The sequence below is a fragment of the Protopterus annectens genome, chromosome 1.part1 (genome assembly GCF_019279795.1).
Source record: "Protopterus annectens isolate FY-2018-M chromosome 1.part1, PAN1.0, whole genome shotgun sequence".
NCBI lineage: Eukaryota > Metazoa > Chordata > Ceratodontiformes > Protopteridae > Protopterus > Protopterus annectens.
Window position 1 is genome coordinate 719,647,617 of NC_056726.1, and position 19,932 is coordinate 719,667,548.

The following is a 19,932-nucleotide window of genomic DNA, read 5'->3' on the forward strand; positions in this document are numbered from 1 at the left end:
AAAAAAAAATATTTAAAATTATTTCCCATACAGTTTTCGACACATGGTGGATAATTTTGCACATATATGTGTCTGCTATGCTATTTCCTTCCATCTAACTACAGTTTTACAGCCCCTGTTGTCTGTACTTGGAATATTATACATCTACACTATGGACACCAACATGTGGTCTGCAGGACTGCCTATCTGCTTGCTGGATTGCTCTTCCTCCCTCATTTGCATGCAGTTCACTTGCTTATGAAGTGATTTGCATGCCACAGTCACTTACATGTTGGCGCATGTGTGCATGCCACCCAGCTCTGTTTATGGGATTGCAAACCTGCTTGCTTTCGTGTAAACAGTGTGCCACAATGCCTAAATGAAAAAAAGTCTGTGTAAACTTTATTAAATTCCCCCCAGGAGAATAGTATTTAGTCTGTTATTTTGAGTTTTAATATAAGTTTATTTTCATTGTCCCCTGAATTGCTTTACTCGGTGTGTATAACTGGCATGCATGTCTATAACAGCAAATTAGCTATCTTTGTCAATTGTTCAAATAATCTGGATGCTGAGCTACTATCATGTATATTGAAATCTAAGATTTTCAACTCACTTTGATCAAGTGATATTGCCTAATTACTTACACGTTAAGTTTAATATCATTTTTCCCATGCTCTGTGTACACCATACAGTCATTAATTAGTACTTTTAATCGAGGCACCATTTCTTTTTTATACTTTTTGGGTACTTGCTCTAATGTGAAGTTTGTTTCAGCAATGACTTACTGTTAGTGTGATCATCCTCACAAGCACCAGGGTCTGTTGCATAAAGGTCTGTAACAATGCTAGCAGATTTATTAATGTTGAAAATATTTCTCCTTCCATTTACAGCTCTTGCCTAACTACAGTTTGCTTTCTGTATCCCTTATTCTCATGTGTGTTGTTTTACTTTGAGCTAGGTAGGTCTCTCTTTTCAGTGATGTACTTACCTTCTATGTCATGCTGATAACCTGACAATATAAATGGCAGATCTACAGCACTGCCTTGTTAATCAGGTGATGTTGTTGTATTTCATTTATTTATTTAATTACTAAATATGTACAAACAGCCATGCATGTGTGTCTCTGGGCATGTGCATATGCCATGCTTCCACCCAGAGCCGGATCATGGTCAAACGGGTTCCAAGTAGGGTAATGGATCAGTAAAGGAAGGTGCTCTGGAAAGCTTTCATGTACTTACTTTTGCTACAGTATAATATAGTCCCATAGTACGACATAACTATAATCAAGAAGATGTTGTTTTATGAATCTTTACTGATTGCCTAGGAAAATGTCCTCCACATTAAAATAACAAGAACTAGAAGTATCAGGTGAACAGAATCAGTAAGAAAACGTTTTAATACCCTCATACAAATTACTTAAGTTATTAATTTGCCTTGACACTATCTAGCAACCTGGAATCTATTGTTTAGCATGCGGTTGTATGCTTTTCTTTCAAGAGAAATCTATATCACAACATCCAATATATTGACTTTGTGTTTTCAATCAATTTGCTATTATGTCTTTTGAGGGGCATTAAGAGTATATACTAGGCAAATGCAAAACCAGATAATGCTATCCACACAATTAACTCACCAGACATTTATTTGCATTATCGTAGTATAGACATTAGATACTGAAAAAGAGATGCTGTCCCTGTATTTCACATTGCCTGTTGCTTCTCTGCATTTTTGATGATTATGAATCTTTGAAATCTTCCAGTGATATAGTTTAAAAAGTTGCAGTGCAAACTGCAGCAGGGAATACCGTGATACTTCTAACAGACTATGTGGCAAATTAACCATATCTGTATGCATGTACGTGTATAAATATATGGGTCTATGTTAGCAGTTTGAAAGTATGTATGTGTATAAATATGTGGGTCTATGTTAGCAGTTTGAAAGTTCAAAACACTGAAAATCAAAACATCTAAAACTCAAAATATCAAAAATATTTTAATGCAGGGGGCAAGCCCCCCTTCAGACCTCATGTGGGGGTCTGCACCCCCACTCCTCCTGCTAATTATATATACCAATTCCAAGATTTCACAACACTGGAGAATGGGCAAATTCCAATTTTGATGCTTTGATTTTCAGCTTTTGATCTTCTGAAGGGTATCCAAAAATATAAATATAGATAGATAGATATGCATGTATACTAAACTATGGGCCCAGGCTGTGCTACTCAATTATCTGGCACCCCTCTACTCTATGCTGGGGAACAAAAAAAAATATTTACTTATACTGCAGCAAATGATATGCTGGAACTTAAACCACAAATTGCAAGTAACCAAATTCATTTCCATACCAGCATTCAGAAAATATAGTGATAAATGTTGCAGTTCACTAGTATCTGAATGTCATCTGCCGATTGCATCCCCTAACTCCATGTGCCTGGGACATCTGCCCCCTTTGCCTCATCCTAACTTTGCTTCTGTTTGAGGGGGGTGGGCAAGCTGCAACCATACCTCTTAACGTCTTTGCAAATTTCCTTAAATAGTGAACAGAATAATAATAGGTTATGCATCAAAATGCATTTTTGAGCTATATGAAATATGAAAGTCTAAAGTCTAGCATTTTTGATTAATTTTATTTTTCTCTTTGGTCTTCAAGGTGAAGACCTTACTTATTTATGTATGTATGTATGTATGTATGTATGTATGTATGTTTTACACTTCAAGCTGTCAGGGGTTGCAATTGGTTGGCAGGTAGCAATGGTACATTAATGTAGCATACTTCTCAACGTCTTAGTGAAATAATTCTGTACAAAGCCAAGAATAATGGTGGACAAAGGCACAAAATCAAGGACAGATTAAAAATGCTGCTCATATAAACTGAGAAATCTGATAGAATAACAGGCTTTGCATTAACATACATTTAATGAAGGATATGAAGTCTGAAACTGAAATATCTACCATTATTTAAAGATGTCAGTCTTAAACCATTTGCCAGAAAAACACGCATTTTATGAAGAAAAGACTAACACATGTTGCAAATATCTCTGTGAAATTCTGGACATTCGGGAGGTATGTAGTACAGTACTAACATTTGCAGTCATGGCTGAAGTGCTGAAGCACTCATTGTGTCATATATAAACAGACTGCAACAAGATACTTGCTACATTTGAAGAAAGCAGCTTTCTACAGTTTTAAGTAGAACAGTTACTTTTTTGATCTTCAAAGGGTCCTTACTTGTGTCATTGGATCACTGCACATAGCTTGCATTAATTCTATCAGTGTTTCTGGGATTTTGAACCATAGCAGGACTATCCAAATCAGCTTTCTTGGGACCCTGTCATATGCTTTCAGAAAGTCCAGGAATGCCTAGTAGGATTCTGTCTTCATCTTCATCTTAGTCTTCTCTGATTCCATACATAGTTTTAGCAGGAACCAATCCATGTGTAAACAACTACTCTTGATTTACAATGCTGATTCATTTTATCTCAGAAATTGTCTCTGTTAAATGAAATATTTTATCTGTAATTAGTATAACCAAAACTTTGATTGTCATTTTTCCTTTAGAAATTGTATGTTTAAATGTAATGTTTTTATAAGTACTTTTGTACTTACTATAACAAAAGTGTTGACTGAAATTTTATTTGTAATTATTGTTTTGTTTTTGGAGTTTTTCTCCCCCAGGACTTCATTGAAAACGGGTTCTTCTAGGCCCAATGGACTATCCTGGTAAACCAACTGCAAATAAATAAATAAATAAAATAAATAATCTCTAGTTTCTCTACTGTCTCTTTTATTTTCATTCTTCAGGTTTGTTCTGATGCACCCTGATCTGAATATGAATTGTTTGTCTCCCATCTTGCATTCTACTACTCTGTGTGTATTCATTTATCCATCATTCTCACCAACACTTTCTAGCAGTATGACAGAAGTCTGATACCTCTGTGCTGCTTGAAGTTGTGCATGCCCCTTTTATTCTCTTACACTGGCATTAGAATACTTATTCTCAACTCATATGAGATAATCCCCCTGCCCTCTTATTACTGCAACGAGTGCTGTCAGGTTCCATTTTCCCCTAATGCATCCAACATCTTGATCATATCTCTCGTGAATTCATCTGATCCTGACAATTTTCCGGACACAATTTTCTTTAGCACATGTCATACTTCTGCCATCTGATCCTGACAATTTTCCAGACACGATTTTCTTTAGCACATGTCATACTTCTGCCATCTGATGCTGACAATTTTCCTGACACGATTTGCTTTAGCACATGTCATACTTCTGCTATGGAGAATTCTTCTTCCTCTTTCATTACAAGCCATGCATGTGGCAGTACAGCTTCTTTGGGTTTTTCTTCATTGAAGCTTCTTCATGTACTCCTTCCATTTCACCTTGATGTCCTCTGGACTGGTGAGAAAATTGTTTCTGGCATTCATTATGAATGTCATCAGGTGACTCCCTTCTTTATCTTTCTGTCCTTGCCTAGAACCTGATAGAGACTTTTTTTGCCATCTGCTGAGTCCCTTTCCAGAAGATAGTAAATCAACTCTGATAATTTGTATTTTGCCATTGTAACTTCTTTGGTAGCTAGCCAATATTCATTATCTTATTTTATTTTATTTTACAGTTTTATAACTGGGTAAGTGACTTGGTTTACTAACCCTTTTCAGTAACAACCTGTGTGCAATAGTAAAGGGCAGTTAGCAAAGGTATGTGATATTGACATAATATCATGGTAAGACAGAATAAGACCACTGCAGTAGGAAGCATTTACTTGCTACTGGCTCAACCACATATCTGTAAGCTCCTTCTGCTTAATCCTGCTTGTAGCTTAATACTAAATATCTGGTCACTTATTGGGCTCTGAAAGCATGTATTCATAGTTTGCTATATCCCTCTCTGGTGCCTGCCTGCTTGTTGTAGGGTGCACATTTGTACAGATCTACAGAGGTTAGTATTGCTGTTTTGAATTGTTTGTATCTCCAGTTTTGGTCAAAGCTTTTTGGTCAAATGTGTGGATTCTGCATGTCTTCCTTCTGTTTACAGGGAAATTTGCTAGGTACTCTACTTGTTACTGCATTTCAAAGGACAACCCCATTCTGACACAGCACTCTCAAGAAAGAGTACCTTCAACCCTCCAGTACACCCTATTACCAAAGTGTTTGAGGAGTTAGTGGAAAGAGAGATGAGGGTCATTAACACCAGAAAACCTGTCATAGCTTCTAACAACCTTGGTTCAAACGAGGCTAATTTAATTAAATTTCTTACCAAGGAGGGCTGTAGGGTGATGAAGCCAGATAAAGGGGGTGGTTTGGTCTTGATGTATAACACAGATTATGACACACACATTCATTGCATGCTACAGAATTCCGAACAATATGATATAGTATCTGGAAATTAGTTACATATAGCATACTCAAAAATAAACTACATGTTGATGGATCATTTGCTGCAAGGTACCTTCAACGAAAAGTTATACAACTATTTATTTGTAGCCAAACCAAGAACCCCAGTGATTTTTGGTTTCCGAAAACCCACAAAGGGTTGGACCCATTACAATTTAGACCAATAGTTTCCGGTAAAAGAGGTATCCTAGAACCTTTAGGTAAATTTATAGATCATGTGCTCAAGGGATTTGTTACATCTTTGAAATACATTTGCAAAGACTCCTGGGACTTCCTTAAAGGCATAGGATTTCAATTGTATCACCCTGACCTTTTGATGGCAACTATTGACACTGTACAATTAATTCCGAGCATACCCCATTCAACGGGTTTGAGTTGGTTTAATGAGGTGTTGGCAAACGAGGCTAATCTTGGTGCAAATGTTTCCAACTTACTGGTAGAACTTATGGAAATTGTGTTAAGTAACAACTTCCTTTGTTTCAATGGTGAAATTTACAAACAAAAGATGGGTGTGGCGATGGGTGCTCCGTGTGCTTCTACCTACGCGAATATTGTACTGCACAAATGGGAGCAGACTTTTATATTTGCGACGGCATGGGCGAAGCATATCAAACATTATGTTAGGTACCTGGATGACATATGTCTTTTATGGTGCGGAACAACAGAAGAGTTTTTGAATTTCATTGGTTACATCAACTCTACCACTTCATTTTTGGTTTTCACACATTCTGTTAGTAACCAAAGTTTAAACTACTTGGACATCACCCTGTTTAAAGACACCATCAACAACAGGTTTGGCTCAAAGGTATTTAGGAAACCAACATATTCCAACTCATACCTGCACTTTGAGAGCAGCCTACCTTTTTATCAAAAGAAAGGGATTGTTAAAGGGCAGCTCATACGTGCATCCAGAATGACCAGTACTACAGAAAGTTTTTTAGAAGAGGTGAACTTCTTGAAAGAGAGGTTTTATGAAAGAGGTTATCCTGTCACATTGGTCAACACTCTGGCCTTAGAAGTGTGTACGCATAGGGAAGAAAGATATCCACCTTTATTAGGGTCTATCACCACGCTAGTGGATGAGCTGAATACCAACCCCCAAAAGTTTGAGCAGAATGTGTACACACACACTTTTTCCAGTAATTCTAGGTTAATAGAGGAAGCAGTACTAAGGTTTTGGCTCGTACTTTCATTACATGAAGGATTAGCAGAGATGGTTTCAAAGCAACCCAAATTTGTTAGGCGAAGGGACACTAATTTGAAAGAGTTGTTTGAAAGAAAGCATACAACAGAAACTGTTAACATTAGAAGCAAGAAAGGAACATTTAAGTGTGGAACGTGTAAACAGTGTCCAAACATTCTCAATGGTGACACTTTACATATTCCATCAAGGCAATTTGTATGTCGGGCAAGTGGGTATTTTAATTGTAACACAAAATATGTTGTTTATTTAGGTTTCTGTTTAAAATGCCAAAGCTTCTACGTAGGGAAAACAGAAAGGACATTAAAAAGAAGAATTTATGAACATTTATATGACATCACAAAGAAGAAGGAATCTAATGCTTTCTATAAGCATCCATTGTCCTGTCCCAACATGGAGCTCAGATTTATTGTTTTAGAGCAGCTAACACCGGATGGTAGAGGGGGTGATTGGGAGAGTAAACTGGAATATAAAGAGCTTATATGGCAACTAAAGTTGGACACTGCAAAATGGCCAGAGCTTAATGACAACATGAATTTGAGCAGTGTTTTGAAATTAAGAAGAGCCAAATTATAATAATACAACATAAAATTGATATATTCACACACTTAATACACTCTCAAAGAATTGATTCACAGATTTTTTATTATTATTTTGATTTTTTATATTTATTCAGTATTTTTTATTTATTCGTTTATTTTTTCTTTATATTTATTTAGTACTCATTATGTATTTATTATCTTGATCGCAATATGATCCATTTAATGTTTTGTTTTTGTTGAAAAATGTTTGGCAAGAAGTTTATGTTTCGAGCCTTTATATATAGGAGAAATATTATGACAAGACTATTCAACTGGTTTTATATGTAGCCCTTTTAATACCAAGTACTTGCAGGTGATATTTTATCAATTAGTTTTTTAATTTAATTGATCACATGATTACTTTTAAGTATTTAATGGGAGCAGTTGTTATATGGTGTTCATCTTGATAAAGCTCAGTATTGCACTGAGCGAAAGCGCTTGAGGGATTTATTACTGTGTGGTTTTCATCCAATAAATTTGTTCGTTGAATTTTACCTACTGGACTTTTATTTACCTTCTTTCTGCTGTGGACCACATTTTTTTGGTTAAATTTGCTAGGTACTCTATTTTTCTTCCACATTCAAAGGACATGCCATAGAGTAATTGCGGCCTTCCAAATTTCTCAAAGGTGTGCATGTTTTGTGTGTGTGTGTGTGTGTGTGTGTGTGTGTGTGTGTGTGTGTGTGTGTGTGTGTGTGTGTGTGTGCTTGTGTGTGTGTGCGTGTGTATGTGTGTGTGTGTGTGTGTGTGTGTGTATGGGCATGTCTTGGAATAAGGTAGTACCCCATGTAAGACTAGATTCTGTGACTTGTGCCTTTTGAATCCCAGTGAGTAACTACACAGGTTGATATACACTTGCTTTTTTCCCACTTTTCTGAGCTTTAAAAAAGTTCAAGTTACAGGCTTGCTGTTCTTGAACTGTTTTGTAAGTTTCTGTGAGGCCATTTTTGCTTGGGCTAAAGGAAAACATTGAGCTGCTTCCATGCCCCCCGTGGGAGTGGTTACTGACTTGAAACTGTAGTTTCATTGGCCAAAAGGGGTCATTTCTAAAACTCCTTCATCTTCCTCTCTTAAAACCTAGTTGCCTCGTGGTTTTGGCGTCTTTTCAGGCTTGTTGGCTGTTGGTGAAGCACCCACCAAGAGGAGAAAACGCTGAGAGAAGAAAGGAGCCACTTTTGAGATTTTAAGTATTTTTCCTCTGTTTATTTGATAAGTTTTTCTGCATAGCTGCCTAGTTTGAGCATTTTCTGGCTTGTTAAACTTGATTTCTGCATTAGTAGCTGTATTTAGAGCACAACCAAAAGCTGTATACTGAATTTCCTGTTTGCACTTAATTTTAAAATCATTTTTTTCTCAAAACTTGCATATTTTCTGTCTTTGACCTAGCACTCTTGTGTGGGGTCATTTACTGCACTGTTATAACTTGATATTACTTGTGAACCTCTGCTATCTCTGAAAAAACAAAACAAAAAAAAATCTTGCTTTTTTCCCACTTTTCTGAGATTTAAAAAAGTTCAAGTTACAGGCTTGCTGTTCTTGAACTGTTTTGTAAGTTTCTGTGAGGCCATTTTTGCTTGGGCTAAAGGAAAGTCTCTCTGATAAACATTGAGCTGCTTCCCTGCCCCCCGTGGGAGTGGTTACTGACTTGAAACTGTAGTTTTATTGGCTGTTTTGGGTCAATTCCTGGCTCTTTCCAGCCCCTGCTATCAAGCACGCTTTAGAGTGCTTTAGCGCGGAGTTGCCACTAGAGCAGCATCGGGCAGCGCTGGTTTAACAAGGTTAATCTTTTTCTGGCTCCATAAAGTCTGTTCTTCATTTTTTCCCTTAGAACTGCTCTACTAGTAATCTAAACAGTATATCCCTAAACTAAAAAGCGCAGCACTTGTTCCTAAAAGCTTTTACTTGTCTTAAAAGCATCTTCTTTTCAGGTTTAGCACTTCTGTATTATACAAGTCCCTCACTAGCAAAACCCCCCCAGGAGTACCAACTTCCTTACTAAGTCCTCTCTTATTCAGTTACACCCCTAACTTCTAAATTTTTCTAGCATGTCGAAGGGCCAGATGCTGGCGTCCTCTCCTGTCCAGTTGGTGAATTTGGGAATATTGAGGCAATGTTACAATTGCCTCATGTACACTGACAACCCTCTCCTCCTCCCACATAACACAAATACTTGCGAGAGATGCAGCTATTTAGCCAAACTGGAGGCTGAGCTCTCTCAACTCAGGACTGGCAAGACCAGACAGGAGGAGAAGGCAACTACACACACCACAAAACCAGTCTCACATAAAGCTATCACAACAATGAATCAAACACATAAACACACAAAGTCATACTCGGAGGCTCTGAGCAAAAATTTACCTAAACAGCAGAGGCCTCCAAAGCAGACATCCAACCAACTGCCACCTCATGACACACCACAGGCAACACATAAACCACAAAATCAGTGTGCAAAGCAGTCACAGCTCTTAAGGCCAAATACAACACCAAACATACTTGTCATAGGTGACTCCATAGTCAGACACACTGACGTCCCACTCACCAGGCTGAACAAGGAGAGAGTCACAGTAAGCTGCCTATCGGGTGCTAGAATCCGCCACATAACACAAGCACTCGGGTCACTCCACAGCAAGTACAAATATGACACAGTCATTCCCCATGCTGGTGTGAACGACCTGAGACGTACCTCCCTGGACTACATGAAAAGAGACACAGAGGAGCTCTCTGATTATGTAGCCCAGGCAGGTATGACCCTGACCCTGAGCAGTATCCTTCCTTCACCAAGAATGATGACACAACATAGAGACAAGATGATCAGCTTTAACAATTGGCTTAATTTCTGGTGTCATTCAAAGGGGTTCCAGTGTCTGTCTGCCTGGGATGACATGCTTGACAAGCCACGCTGCTTCACAAGGGACGGCTTGCACCTGTCACCCCTGGGATTCTGGATATTGGCTAAGGCTCTTGCCACCCCCATAGTGCCTTTTTTAGGCAAGGCTCAAATTCTAAACCTACCACCCTAGAAAACAAAAATTGGAAGAAACTAATGGTAATGCTGCTCAATGCCAGAAGTCTAAATCTCAAAATGCACGCTCTCGAGGCCCTTCTCAGTATGGAGAACATCGATGTCTGTGCTGTGACTGAAACCTGGTTCAAGGCTCCTGAGAGCACCCCGGCACTATCAGGTTTTACCTCATATCATGTGTTCCGGCCCCAAAACCCGGACCACACCACAAAAAGAGGGGGTGTATCCATATTCATCAAGGATACCCACACCTCCAGGTTGGTGGCAACGCATGAAGCATCGGAAACCATCCAGGTGCAATTAACCATAGGCAAAACTGCTCTACAATTTATAGCATGCTACAGGCCACCCTCTCAAACTCAGGAACCCCACACAGCCTTCCTGAAGACACTGGAGGGTATAAATGTATCTCCAAACACCATTATATTGGGTGACTTCAACTACCCGAATATAGACTGGGAACATTACTCAATCCCCAACTTTCTAGCCCAAAGGTTCCTGGAGTTCATAAATTCAAATGCCATGGAACAACTAGTCACCATTCCCACAAGAGGAGAAAATATACTAGATCTCATCATCACAAACATGGGGACAAAATGCTCCACACCGGAAGTATATCCCTCATTGGTGAGATCAGATCACAAACTTATCTCACTGGAAATCTACATCCCGCCCCCACCCCAAACAAAAAAGACCACAGTGAAGAACTTCTCTAAAGCAAACTTCAAACTACTCAAGACTGGTGTGGTATCCTTCAAGGCCCCCGAGCCAGTGGAAACCACAACCCAAGCTGCGGAAGCCCTTACAAATGCCTTCTACGAACACCTCCAGGACTGCATGGATCAGGCAATCCCTAATAAAACCAAGACTCTTTCCACCAAGGGCAAACGTCCAGTCTGGTGGACGCCAGCCATAAACAAACTTTACAATAAGAGGAGAAAGCTGTTACATGATAGAGCAAAATCCATAAAAGAGAAGACACCCTTGATCATTATTAGTAAAAAATACGAGCACTCATAAAATCATCCAAGGCCAAATTTGAGAGAAAAATTGCAATAGATTCAAAAGACAATCATAAGGCCTTCTTCAGCTATGTTAGAAACCTGGGTGGAAACTCCCAGATATGCGCAGAATTAGTCCAAAATGATACAAAAATCACTGAACCCACAGACATTGCCAACATACTGGCAGACAGGTTCAGTGCAAACTTCACCCCCCCCCCCCCAAAAGGAGAGATAACTATCCCAGCGGAGTGTAGCCTCCCAGACATCTCTAATGCGCAGGTGAAAGCTGCTCTCTCTAAAGCTAAAAACACAGCATCAATGGGACCGGATGGTGTCCCCGGCTGTGTGCTACATGAACTCAACAAGGAACTAAACCCGCATATAAGGCAGCTGTTTAATCTTAGCCTTACCACAGGATACGTGCCCAAGGAGTGGTGTACGGCAACTGTGGTCCCACTCCGCAAAGGCGGTACCTCTACGGACCCTGGAAATTACCACCCCATAAGCTTAACAAGCCTGGTCTGCAAAGCTATGGAGAGGATCATAATGGAACTCATAAACAAGACATAGGGGACTTGCAGACATTGGACCCGACCCAGTTTGGCTTTGTCAAGGGCAGATCATGCCTTTTGAACTTGGTCGACTTCTTCGAAACAGTCACCAAGGCCATTGATGAGGGAAAGGCAGTCCATAGAGCCTACCTTGACCTTGAAAAAGCTTTCGACACAATACCCCACTCGGGTATTATAGAGAAACTTACCAGCTTAAATGTAAACCCATATGTCACAAGATGGGTTGCAAACTGGCTAAAGGACAGAGCACACAGGGTTAGAGTTGCTGGTGCCATGTCAGACTCCAAGCCGGTCACAAGTGGGGTCCCACAGGGCTCAGTCCTTGGCCCCCTGTTGTTCAGCATCTACTTCTCAGAAGTACAGGCAAACATAGGAGGACTATGGGTGACAAAGTTTGCAGATGACTGCAAACTGGGCACCAAAGTGGAAAGTACATCGGACACAGATATCCTTCAGAGGGGTCTCACGGAAACTGATAACTGGTGCCAGAGCCATGGCCTGAAGTTAAATGCCAAAAAATGTATAGTCATACCCTTCGGGAAAAACAAGGTAACCTCAAGCTACTATATAGGTGGCAATCCATTAAGCACAGAAGAGGTTATCAGGGACCTGGGGACCCAGGTTCACAGTGGCCTTTCTTTTGACACTCACATTGCTAAAGTGGTTAGAAAGACCTTCTACATTGCCCACCTGATCATGAAGGGATTCACATCCAGATCAAGTGAGGTCATTGTTCCCCTGTACTCTTCACTTATCAGACCAATGATCAAGTACAATGCCCCATTTGGGATGTATCTCACCCGACACCTGCAGCAATTGGAGAGACCCCAAAAGTTCCTCACCAAAAGGATAAAGGGACTCCAAAATCTGTCATATGCTGCCAGACTGAAGAAACTCCAGCTCTATTCAGTCGCATACCGCCTGCTCAGAGGTGACCTGTGCCTGACATACAAGGCCATGTCCAACTTGGAATTAATGGACATGCTCCACCTCAAAAAATCCAAATCTACCAGATCCACTAGAGCAAGCGACTTAAACCTTAGCACAGATATAAATAGGACATGCTGGAGGGATAGATTTGTCACCCAGAGACTCCCTATGCTGTGGAATAAAATCCCAGTCCATGTGAGGCAGAGCACCTCTCTGGCTCTGTTCAAGAGAAATCTTGACCGGTGGATGGGAGATCATAGGTTTACCCTGGGAATCATCTCTGTGTCACTGCTGGACAGAGGCACAACAAACTAATGGGCACAGTATTTTTTAACATAAGGGGTGGCGTAAGCCACAAAACTTTGGGCTAGGCTTATAAATGCCTATGAACCTATGAACTGCCTCATATCATTTTTTTTATCTGTTTGAGTACCTCAGTGATGGTGCTCAAAACTATTTGTTTGCATGCTTGATTCATACATAATGCATTTGTTCAAAGTGCTGGAACTTTATGGAGGGTGGTCATATTTACACTGACGGTTGTATTTATTTGTTTATTTCTTGCTTACACTGTTCAAACAGCTTTCTATGCTACTTCACTCTCTGCTCTTTGCCACATATGTTTAACCTTCTCATTACTGCTTCCTCTTCATTAATTATTTGATTTGTTCTAATTCCTCATCTTAACTTAGTCTGACTGCACTTTTTTAAAAGTAAAGGTGCCTATCACTGCAGTGGATAATCAGCATCCCAAAAGAATGTGAGCTTAGCAGAGTGGCATATATCACAGTCTTTTTTTGCAGGCTCTCTTCCCCCACATCCTGCTAAATGTTTGTCTTTTATTTTGGAAAGAGAAGTGATGTAGTGAAGGAGTATGTCCTTTTTCGAGCTAAAACAGAGGGAACAGTAAGTATGCTGTAACATTGCTACATTTGTCTGATGTTAGAAGAATGCTATAGGCATGCCTATCAGTACATTTAACATTCTCTCTGGCTCAATCCCTGCATTTTCCCTTACACTTTTTCCACTTGTTACATGACTTCATGACTAGAGTTGTGAGGTCCTTGTCTATCATCCATTCTAGTAGTCGATTCTAGGGGTCACAACCCCATCTTTGCCTAAACATATTCTTAAGCCTACTTAGTTCCAGGGTTTATCTGGCCCTTACAATCTGCTATTAGTGCTCTCCCCTTCTGCACCATCCCTGCATATGTGACCCCTTCACATTTCTCTAACTTTTTACTAAACTCACATATTCAGTCTCGCTATAGATGTATTGTCTGGGAAAAATCCAGCAGTAAACAACATGTAGAAGTAAGCATTTTGTTTGGTCTCAAATGTGAAATATAACAAATTTAAAGATGTAATTTGGGGGCCCTTCAAATAAAGTGATTGTGTTGTCATCCTAAGAAATGGTATATATTAAATTTTAAAAGCTGGGCAACATCTAACCTCCAACAGTTACAGTATTTTCTTGTGATAAATATAAAGCATATTATAAGTGTTTTAATGGCTCTACATGAGCTACATTATGGGGTCACATGCAGGTGTAGATGCAGTATTGACTGAAAACTTCAGAAAATCTTTACTGCTTAGCATCTGTAGGAACGAAAGAAGGCATGCATTAAGGTAGAAACGTTTTATTTTCTAGCGGTATGGTGTATTCATTTGCTAATTATCCCTGTCCAACCCAAATATTTGAAGCTGATGTACAGCACAGAACCCTGACCCCAGGTGCAAAAAGAGGAAAAAGGGGTTGTAGATGGATGGATGTACAGCACAGAACTCTGAGTTACACTAAAACTATAGTTTGTCAAAAACTGTTGAATGGCTGTGTCTTTGTTAGTCAAGCATTTAAACAAAATTAAATCAGGAAGGTATGATTCATGGAATCGTAAACATTTTGTATTAATGATGCCAACTGAATATGCTTGTCTTTATATATTACACGATATATTAACTCCATCAGTTCACCTTTGCAGTCCACAACACAACTCTATAAAAAGTGATGTCAGTAAGTTAACACAAAATACAGTTTTATAAACTCAGACAAAAGTTACCAGGCCTATATTGTGCATTTGTCTAATTATGGGTAAGATGTCAACAATCTTATTGTTAAAGAAATGTATAGCAGTCAGGTTAAGAAACGCATGCATCCCCCAAAAGTCAAAGGAATGAGTGCATTGACTATCATGAGTACAGGAGAAGACTAGAACAACAGCTCTCACCCCTCAACTTGCCAGCCAATAAAAAAATGAGCTAAAGACAAGTTGAGAAGGAATCCAAGCAAAAAGATGTAGAGATTGAAAGTGGTCCAGACAATGATAATGTCTTAGTTGAAGCATATATATATATATATATATATATATATATATACATATAAGTTTGAAAATCCAAAATTATCCCATTGAAAAAAATGCAACAGAATGAACCAGGAGGATAAGATAGCATAGGAACCACCACAGAGGTGTGTCTATGAAACACCTACTGTGCATAAACAGACCAAATGGAGGTTTTCAATGTAGACTGAGGAGCACTGACAAAAACAGCTGCCACATATAAACACTTCCTTTAACAAAAATAGTACCACTTTTGGAGTGGAGATCGCAGAACAGTGAGGATTGGGAAATGTACCCTTTTCTTCACTGTAGTCTGATCTTGGAGCTGATATATATAATTTGCAGGGGGTGTGGGGGTGAAGTGTTTAAGTGGAGTACCTGTTTTTGTCAGTGCTCCGTGATATATATTGAAAACCTACTTTTGGTCTGTGCATGCACACTAGGTATTTCATCCTTACAAGATTCAACATCATAAAGTTTTGCTTTTCTGAGTGTTCAGTCTTGTCTCAGTAATTTCAATTTCGATTATTTGAACATTCGATCTACTGAAGTAGATTCATATACTCACTCTCTCTTTTTATATAAATATATATGGATTCACTTTATAAGCTCAAACTTCTGAAATCTCGAATTACAGAATCTCGAGCCTATAAAGTAGAAAATCCAAATACCCGAAACTACACAATCACGAAGACTTAAATCCTGAAACTGCAAAACTGCGAAATTCAAACTCCTAACACTTGCAAACACCATTACAACACACACGCACAGAAGTAAACAAGCACACACACCTACCTTTATTATATGCAGGGAGGCAAGCTCCCCTGCAATCCCCCATGTGGGGGTGTGCCCCCCACACCCCCCTACTTAAATATTCTGTCTTCAAGGTCGCACTACATACACACACACACACACACACACACACACACACACACACACACACACACACACACACACACACACACACACACACACACAAAACACCACCACGCAAACTACATTCCTCTCGCACACACACATCACAATAACAACACACACTAACACACACTACACCCCCACCCAACACCCTTCAACATAAACACTTACCTGAATCCACGAAAACATCGCAACACCAGAACCGCTAATTCAAAATCTCCTGCATTCGAGATTTTGAATTTCACGCTTCTGTGGTTGTGATCTTCCGATCCTTCCACTTTATGAGCTTGAGATACTAAAATTCGAGATTTCAGTATTTCAAGCTTATAAAGTGTTCCTATAAATAAATATATATATATATATATATATATATATATATATATATATATATATATATAGTTAGATATATATGGTTGTATACAACAAATGCTGGATAAAAGGCAAAATTATGCAATGTCAATAATTTCAGGATATTTATAGGATCCTAGTGCTCATGGGAGTTTCAAGGTTACTTTAGTCCAATGACTATCTACTCCTTGCCAATACCCACCTCAGATTTTACCTCCTTTCTCAAAGATGGAGAGACCAGTTAGTCCTGAGGTAAATTTGAAAGAACCGATCCAGTCATCCCAGTTTAATTTGAAGGAAGATGTTGAATCACATTACTCAACTTATGAAGAAAGTTTATTCCAGAGAACAGGGAAGTGCTGGGTGATAAAACTGTCTCTCCATTGTTTTCTGTTTATCTGTTGATGAAGTTTCTGATCTTTGGTTCTAGTATTATCTGCACTGTTTGACTTAACTGAGATATAGGACACACAGATTAGCCCTCAAGAGTTTATAAGATATAGAGTACAAGAACAGTGCTTCTAGCATCTCCTGGTAACTAAAGTTTTTAAGACCAGAGATCTTTTTGGTTAGGAACTTCCAGGGCATTTTGAGTTTGTTGATATACTGAGTGAGGTACATCCCAGAAGAAACACTGTCCTTATAGCACTTTTCAGGTTTCTTGGTGATGTTTTTATGCTATCATCCTTTTGAGAAGTTCTAGCCTTGCTGTACAGTTAAAGATTTTTTCTTTTTATAAAATTTATTTATGTCAATTGACCACTAGAGGAGTTGTTTTTAAATGTCAATGAAACTCAACAGTGAAGATGGCGTCGGTGTCAGTGTCAGTGATGCTAATGTCATGGATAAAATTAGAGGTTTCATCATGTAATTGTATAAAATTCACCCTTTTCAAATCAATAAATACTGAAACATTGCTTACAGGGGCTACAGTGTTTCTGAGAGTAAATATCACAAGGTTTATGGTCTGACTTAACTGCTGAAGGAGACACTATGAGAGGAAAAGATAAAGGCAATATTTGTAAGGACCAAATCAAGAATATTTTGGTCTCTAGTGGGTTCATTAACTACTTGATCCACAAAGTTGTCATTAGTCAATTCCAAGAATTTCTGGACATACCCTACATTAGAGGTATTGGTTCACCAGTCTGTGGTAGGGTAAACTGAAGTTACCTAGGATTATTGATTTGCTGCTTGTAGGAATTTCTCCTAAAACATCCAAGAGTTTAACATGATCATCTGGGGACATCAAGGAGATTATGTGGTGTGCTATATGTTGGAAAGTTGCCTTGTCCATGGTATACTGAAGTTCTAGAAGCTCAATTTTGGGTCTTCTGGGTGTCGCTCTAAACAGTGTTGATACATTAAGAAAAGTAATGCAACATAAATTAAGAAAAGGGGAATAGGGAAATAGAGAAATTACAGGGAATATAGACATACTGTGGTGTTGTCATGAAAAAAAAAAAGGAATGAGGAAAAAAAACTAGCCCAACTGGCAGGGACACATACATAGATGGGGGTGACTAGGATCACAGGAATAAGACACAATGTTGTAGCTCACCAATTAAAGGACTTGACAACAAGGATATGCAATTCCCAAATTTCTTTGTAGCCAGTTTGATGACTATGGGTATCCTGAGACAATCTAGCAGTTGTCTCATGTTCACTGACAACCACATAATCCTTAAAGAAACAGATATAATATGCGAGAGGTGTATGTACAAAATATCCCTGAAGACAAAACTCTCACATACAAGCACATATAATAAAAACAGGTTGTCAAAATAACACATGCTACACCCACCACACATAGCACACACACAGACCATCTCATACTGAGGCACTTAAATGCAATCTTCCCAAACCCCAAAGACCTTATATACTTCACAAATGCAGAGATTATCCTCAGCAAACCCAAAAGCACTCAACAAAAACAACACCTAACACCACACATACAGCCACACTCAACTAAACCCCAAATACAAAGCCCATAAGAAAAGCCAATACAGTAACCAGGACATTAGTCATAGGGGACTCCATTATACAACATGCTGATGCCCCACTCAGCAGGCTGAACAAAGAGAAGATAACTGTTAGTTGCCTGTCAGGAACCCGGATCAGCCAAGTTACTCACTCACTCTAGTCTTTATACTACAGGTACTAATATGACTCAGTCATATTCCATGTAGCTGTAAATGACCTGATACATACTTCCCTAGATTATATGAAAAGAGACATTATGGAGCTCTCAGACTACGTGTCTCAGGCTGGCACTGAGCAGCATTCTACCTTCACCAAGGATGATGCTACAATACGAACAAAAGATCATTGACTAATAATTGACTTAATTTCTGGAGTCATTCTATGGCATACATCTCAACCTCTTAGTACTAGAAATCTGGACCAAAGCCTGACAAAATGGGGGACAAAGATCCAAAATATGGACAGATTTTAAATACTGCTCTTATAAAATTAGAAAGTTGCTAGAGTAATAGGGTTTGTGTTAACATACATTTTCTGAAGGATTTGAAGTCTGAAACTCAAATGTATGTCATTATGTTGTGACTTTAATCCTCGGATCATCCCAGTGATTTGACAGAAAACCACACATTTTATGAGGAATAGACCAAACATATGAGGCACAAATCTGGGCATTCTACAAAAATCTGGACAGTTAAAAGGTGTGTTGTTTTCCAGGGGATACAATATTTGTCAGCATGGGAGGATATGGTAAGCAGACCATGTTGCTTTGACAAAGATCGACTGCACCTGCCCCCTCTAGGTTTTCGAATATTGGTTTAAACTTTATCCTCCTCCACAGAGCCTTTTTTAAGCAATGCCAAACTGACAAACATTCAAACATAACAAAGTCAATCAACAGGAACCTTAAGGTATTACTGCTCGGTTCCAGGAGCTTAAACAAGAAGTTTCACTCCCTTCAAGCTGTCCTCACCTTGGAGAATGTAGACAACTGTGCTGTTAACAACACATGGTTTAAAGCCACAGAAACTACTCCAGCAGTGCTAGACTTCAGTGCCTTTCACATACTTAGACCAGCAGCTACATAGACAGGGACTTAATGTGGAGGTTTATTGATCTCCATCAATAACAAGCATACCTCTAGGTTGGTTAAACAGGATGACATGTTGGAGTTTCTTCATGAGTAGATTGTCATAAAGTCCCATACCATATCCTAGCAAGCTATAGATCACCCTCTATGTCCCATGAAACTCATAGCTCATACTTAGACCTTCTGCAGACACTCACCATTGATCCAAATAACTTATTCATGGGAGACTTTAATTACTCTTCTATGGAATGGAAATCTTATAAAGCCTCAGATTTCCAGGCACAGAGATTCCTGGACTTGGTAAACACAAACACTCTAGAACAGATAGTACATGCAGCCACTAGAAGTTCAAATATATTGCACCTGGTATTAAAAGATACGGGATAATGTTGTGCAACCCACCCCCACATATGTCATGTCCTCCCTGGCAAAGCCAGACCACAAATCTGTCTTCCTCAAAATAAAAATCAATTCAGTAACCCCTGTCAACTCTGTAAGAGTTGAATTACTCCACAGCAAACTACCTTTGATTAAGCAATAACTTGTCAAAATTCCCAGACCCTCTGAACTCAG